Here is a 6,343-nt window from a genome sequence, read left to right as displayed (position 1 = left end):
GGGCCCCGCTGGGCGGGTCCTGTGAGTCCTATTGGCCAGTGCTGGTCGTCACTGCCTTTCCATTGGCCTCGTCCTCCGCCCTTCCCATTGGCTGCCTGGACCGCTCCTCGCTGTCTGTATCTAACGGGGCGCTGGGGGCGGAGATAACCAAACGTCACCGCAGAGCCGAGACGCTATTGGTGGGGAGCGGCGCCGATGAGGTGACGGCAGACGCTGAGGGGTGATTCATCCTGTGGCTGATTGGCTGTGTAGCCCAGTGGGCGGGGTCTCACCCACTTCAATGTTGGGATTGGCTGAGCCAGGAGCTAAGCTAGCCGGGAAGCACCAGGTCAGGGACGTGTCCAAGCCAGGGTCTCCCTGACCTTTGACCTTGGCGACCTCTGACCTTGAGTTACTGTCACCTTGAGGCCAACTTCTGACCTTTGACCTATCCCCACAGCCAGGACCCCAGTGGTGGGTATCACCATGGGCCCCAGCTGCTCAGTCTGGCCCCTTTGGGGCCCCAGGTCAGGGCTGGGCAATAGGGGCTAGGATGGCAATGGACTCAACCAAGGTCATGCAGCGTCTGTGGCAGAGCCAGGGATGGAACGGCACGGCCCAACCAAACCACTGACACCAACACCGCTCTCTGAAAAGGGCAAGAACTGCTGGGAGGAGTGGACTGAAGCCAAGCTGCTCCCTAGTCCCTACATGGATTTGCCCTACCAAGCTGCCCCACCCAGGGGGAAGTCTACACAGACCCTTGCCAAATGGTTGAGCACAAACTAGAGTTGGAAACGAACTAGGAGACATGCACTGCTGAGAACGGAGAGCATGACAGAAGGGTATTTTCTGCTGGTGTTTTCCAAAATATGACGAAATGAAAGATACGGATTTCCCCATCAGCAGCGAGGAAAAGCAATATTCAACCTTGAAGAGCAATAAAGGATTTTAAAAAAAAAAGCAGAATCATATGGAAAAGGTGATTTTGAATACCCCATTGTTGTGTAATACTGCCACTAACAAGGATCGGACAGTGACTAATATGCTTTTTATCTTCAGATCTCAGAGCACCTCAAAATCTTTAATATGTTTCTCCTGCAAACAGTCCTCAGAGGCAGGTTAGTGCTATAATCTCTGGGGGGTTTTCATATGAACCTAGGCACCAAGCTTTGTCCAAGGTCATAGAGGAAGTCAGCATCATGTCAACATATACAAAGTATTCTTAAATCTAAATCTAAGGCTTTGTCTACACTGCAAGTTTTTGCAGCAGAAAATATGCTAATGAGGAACTCATAACATGAGTCACGACATCATTAGTATATTTTCTGCCGATTCTTTTTGCACAAGTAGTTTTTGCACAGAAAGAAGCAGTGTAGCCACTTCTGTTTTGTGCAAAAAAAACCATTTGCGCAAGATCCTGATTGTGCAAAAGAGGTTTTTTATTTTTTTTGCACAAAATGGAAGCTGCTACAAAAAGAATTGGAAGCTTGCGCAAAAAGAATTGGCAGAAAATATGCTAATGATGTCACGATTCATGCTAATGAGCCGTATTAGCATATTTTCTGCTGCAAAAACTTGCACTGTATACATAGCCTCAGACGTTCTCAAGCAGCATTTTTCTTACTTTACGCATCTGTCTATTTTGATTATCGATGATACACTTTTTGTCAGTTTGTGTATCAGTGAAATCAATGTTTATTGCTGTTTACGAATAAAAATCTAATCCTGCCAAGCGTCCTCTAAAATCAAACCCCAAATGCATCAAGAAGCTCCCCTCCCCCAAATCAGGTGCCAAGCAGGTTTTGACATCACACTGAGAAGATGAGATTAGAAACTGCAGAAGAGAATTCTGTGTGGTTAGATTATGCAGATACCAAGTCTTGGCATTGTTAACACAAATAATAAAGGATTTGGTGTACTGTACAATTATGGCTGCAGTACATATTGGCACTGCATGTTTAAAGTACACCTTGATTTCTTCAGACAATCACCACTTGAGTTGCAGTGATTGTGACTGTGAGGCGTTATCACAACAACAGGCCCAGATCCTCAGTGACAGGTATTTAGGCACCTCACGCCATTGAAGTCAGTGGGAGTTAGGCACCTACATACCTTTAAGCCAATAGCTTGGTGATTGCCTAATTAATTACTCATGGTGCATGGTCTCACTATCTTGCTCACTTTTAGAATTGTGCTTTTCTTCATGAGTGTGGGGGTAGCAGCAGGTTCTCTAAAGGTTGCATTGCCTCATTGTAATGAGGTGTATAGAGTATTTATTCAAAGCACCTTCCCATCGCTGCATGTTTGATATCATGCTTTACTCCAGCTATCATTTGTACATGTAGCATTTATTCCAGTGTGCCATGCCCCACTGGATTGGTAGGATTAACACATTTGAACTTGCAAAAAAGAGGACACTGCTGAGAGGGTGTATATCAGTGTCTACCAACTCACATTGTATTAATGTGTTATACTATACAACACATTAATACAATGTGAGTTGGGCAGATACTGATACACTCTCTCTCAGCAGTGTCCTCTTTTTTGAAAGTTCAAATATGGTAACCCTAGGATTGGAGATGGAAATTTTTGCTGCTAGGGCAAGCTCCCTTGGATCCAAACTGAACCTCTTAGCTTAATAACCTGGGCCCAATGAGTCTGAATAATTCCCCACCCCACCTCTTGCAGTTAGTCCATTTTGAAGTTGTATTGGGTTCTCAGCCAGCCTAGTCCGATTGTCAAGACTAGATCAGCTTCAATGGGAATTAGGAGGAAGCCTAGAGGAAGAACACAAACTTCTTTCACAGAACTGTCTAAAGTATAGATCCCCCTTTCCAAAGCTGCAGTAGCATTATTGCACTGATAACATCTTCGTTCTGTGTGGGTTCATCTTCATCTCCTCTGGAAACAAATGAGAGTCATCCTTCTTTCTGGCTCCCTTTCCTAGTGACTGCTCTTAGACATTTCCTAGCCTTCCTTCTCAATGTGGCTGCCTCTTCTCTATATCACTCATCAGGGGCAGAGAAGGAAGTGACACTCCTGAGAATCCCCTCCCAGAACCCCCTTTGCTTTCTGGGTACTGAAGCTAAGGTGACTGATCTGTAATTCCCCAGGTTGTCCTTGTTTCCCTTTTTATAGATGGGCACTTTTTATGCCCTTTTCCAATCCTCTGGAGTCTCCTCTCTCTTCCATGACTTCCATGGCTCAGATACCTCCTCAGTCAGCTCCTTGAGTATTCTAGGATGTATTTCATCAGGCCCTGACATCTAACTTCTTTAAATAATTTTAACCACTTCTTTCCCTATCTGAGCTTTGGATCCTACCTCATTTTCAGTGGCATTCACTGAGTTAAATGTCCAATCACTCTGTTTTCAACCTTTCTGTTGAAAACTGAAACAAAAAACTCATTTAACGCTTTTTCCATTTCTACACTGGCCGTATTTGCGCAAGAATACTGACTTTGTACTATACAAAATTAGTGCTTCTTGCGCAAATACTCTGATGCTCCTGCTTAGGGATGAGCCCTCTTGCGCAAGTATTCTTGCGCAAGAGGGCCAGTGTAGACAGCCAAGTTTATTTCTTGCGCAAGAAAGCCCGATGGCTAAAATGGCCATCTGAGCTTTCTTGCGCAAGAGAGCGTCAGCACTGGCACGGATGCTTTTGCGCAAAAGATGTCTTTTGCGCAAAGGCATCCGTGCCAGTGTAGATACTCTCTTGTGCAAATACTTTTAACGGAAAAACTTTTCTGTTAAAAGTATTTGTGTAAAATCTTGCCAGTCTAGACGCAGCCATGGAGTAACAGGCCTACTTGATCTTTGGTCTTCCTCCTACTTCTAGGCTACTTCTACACTGCCCTCTCTTGCACAAGACAATATGCAAATGCGGCAAAGCGGTGAATATCGCTGTGCCTCATTTACATACTTAATGATCCACCATTTTTGCACAAGGGGCTTTTGTGCAAAAAAGAGCTGTCTACACGGCTCCATTTTTCCGCAAAAACCCTCTTGCGCAAGAGCTGTTCTTCCTGAAATAAAAGCAACAGAATGGCTCTTGTGCAAAAGCCCCTTGCACAAAAATGGCAGCTCATTGTGTAAATGAGGCACAGCGATATTCACCGCTGTGCCTCATTTGCATATTTTTTGCACAAGAGAGGGCAGTGTAGATGGAGGCCCAATGTACGTGTAGAATTTTTTCTTATCCTTTATTTCGCTAACTAGTTTAATCTCATTTTGTACCTCAGCCTTTCTAATTTTGTCCCAATGTACTTGTGTAATTTGTTTATATTCTTTATCATTTGACACAGTTTCTGTTCTTTGTAGAACTCCTTTTTGATTTTCAGATCTTTAACAATCTCCTAGTTAAGCCAAGGTAACCTCTTGTCATACTTCCTATCTTTTCCATGCATTTGGAGAGGGATGTAAGCGACTAGTCAACTATCTGATAAACGTATTGGATAGTCAACTAGTCGCTTCCCCCCCCCCCTTGCTGCCTCTATCAGAGAGGCAGCAAGGGGGCAGGCAGGAACTGGTACGGGGTGGGAGGAGGGAGAGCTGGCTTAAAAGCCAGTTCCCCCCAGCACCGTCTCTGCAGTGGGAGCAGGGGAGGTAGAGGCTTGGTACGTAACCGGTTTGTAAGTCAGAGAGAGGCTGTACATCTTTGATAAGGCCCCACATCCTCCCTTTTCTGTACTTCCCGAGTAAACCAGATCATTCTATACCCCTATTTTAGTCATGCGTATAATCCTACAAAGCCTCTGTGATGCTGTTATAATTGTGTTTTAGACACTAGCATTCATTCTTCCTGTTTGTTGCCTATCGTGCACACATTAGTATGCATACTGATTTGATTCCCCCTCCATGGTTTCTCTAGTCTTTCCTTTACTCTTAACAGTTCATGCTGCCCCCAAATTCCAATCATCTCCTACATTTCCATTATTTTGTATTATATCCTTCTCCCACCCATGATATTGGTTGAGAGGCACCACTAAGGCTATGTCTACACTACACTTACTTTTCTACATTGGGCCAAATTTCAGAAAAACCTCCTTTTGGAAGAGCCCTTCTTCCTCATGAAACAAGGTTTACAGCTCTTTTGAAAACCGTTCCCTGGACACGGAGTTTTTCTGGGATACCTCCGGCATCCTGGAAAAAAACTCGGTAGTATAGACATAGTGCAGCTAAATCAAGGACTGACAGGAGATGCAGAGTGACAAATGGAAGCACACTGAAGAACTCCCTCCAGCCATAGCGTCACTTTCCATTGAAAACAGCTTGCCGTTGGGTTGCTAAACTGAGCCATTGCCTCTGAATTCACCTGGAGTCCTTGGAGCTAACTGCAGCATTGAGAAAAGAGACCTCACGCCCCTGGAGCTGGACCACTCCTTGGGCTATGTCTACACTTGCAGCTTCCTGCGCAAGTACGGCCGTTCTTGCGCAAGAATCTGCAGAGTGTTCACACTGCCCATCTGCTCTTGCTCAAGTAAATTTACAGTACGGCATGGTAAGAGGGGGCTCCTTGCGCAAGAGCTATGCTCTTTTCTGACAGGTGTAAGCCCTCTTGCACAGCTCTTGCGCAAGAGGGCAGTGTGGATGCTCAGCAGGGATTTCTTGCGCAAGAAAGCCCTATGGCTAAAATGGCCATCAGAGCTTTCTTGCGCAAGAAAGCATCCACACTGCCATGGGAGCTCTTGCGCAAAAGCACATCTCGCACATGGCAGTGTGGACGTTTTCTTGCGCAATATGTTCTTGCGCAAGAAGCCGCGAGTGTAGACATAGCCCCAGTGATTCAGAACAGAGCAGCTGACATGCTTAGCAATACCAATCGTGATCTTTTCAGCTCTTGCTAGGCCACTATGTACCCCTCTCATGCACAAACAGCAGCGTAGCAGAGACTGAGCTGGATTCACATGTAGCCCTGGGTGCTGAATATACCAGCTGTGGCACTTCCTCAGGCTGTTCCTTTGTTAGATAATTGATGCTCATGCTAAGGTTCCAGTAGGAACAGCTTCCTCGGCCCTTCTACTTCAGCAACAGGTTGCCTAACTGCATCTGCTAGGCAGGACTGGCAGCGGGTGGATAGGAGACCTCAAAGGTTAAGCTGACTGTTATTAAGAGTGGCAGCACTCATGATTCAGAACCCATTCCTTCCTCTGAGTCAGCAGCAAGAACTCGCATGCCCCCTTTTTCAAATGAGACATGAAACCAAAGTGCAGAGATCTTGGGTGTTAAAACCACTCCAGTGGTTCACAAGATGGTAACAGTAAGATCCTGACCAGGTTCACACGGACTTCTCAAGTCTGGCAATGTCCAGTGCAGATCTTAACATTCTGCCCTGATTTTTAGGAGTTGGACCAGGCCCTGTT

General features: G+C 45.6%; 1 long non-coding RNA gene across 3 annotated transcripts in view; it reads left to right on the top strand.

The window, feature by feature from the left end:
• The first annotated feature begins 45 nt into the window (after positions 1 to 45).
• Positions 46 to 6,343, top strand: part of LOC142829266 (uncharacterized) — a 32,016-nt gene continuing 25,718 nt past the window's right edge. For all 3 annotated transcript variants that reach the window (XR_012903709.1, XR_012903708.1, XR_012903707.1), the window contains exon 1: positions 46 to 1,100. This is a non-coding gene — a long non-coding RNA (uncharacterized LOC142829266). The remainder of the gene's footprint in view (positions 1,101 to 6,343) is intronic.

The sequence above is a fragment of the Pelodiscus sinensis genome, chromosome 4 (assembly GCF_049634645.1).
Source record: "Pelodiscus sinensis isolate JC-2024 chromosome 4, ASM4963464v1, whole genome shotgun sequence".
Classification (NCBI taxonomy): Eukaryota; Metazoa; Chordata; order Testudines; family Trionychidae; genus Pelodiscus; species Pelodiscus sinensis.
Note: the sequence above shows the minus strand (reverse complement) of the source record. Positions and strands in the feature narration are given on the sequence as shown.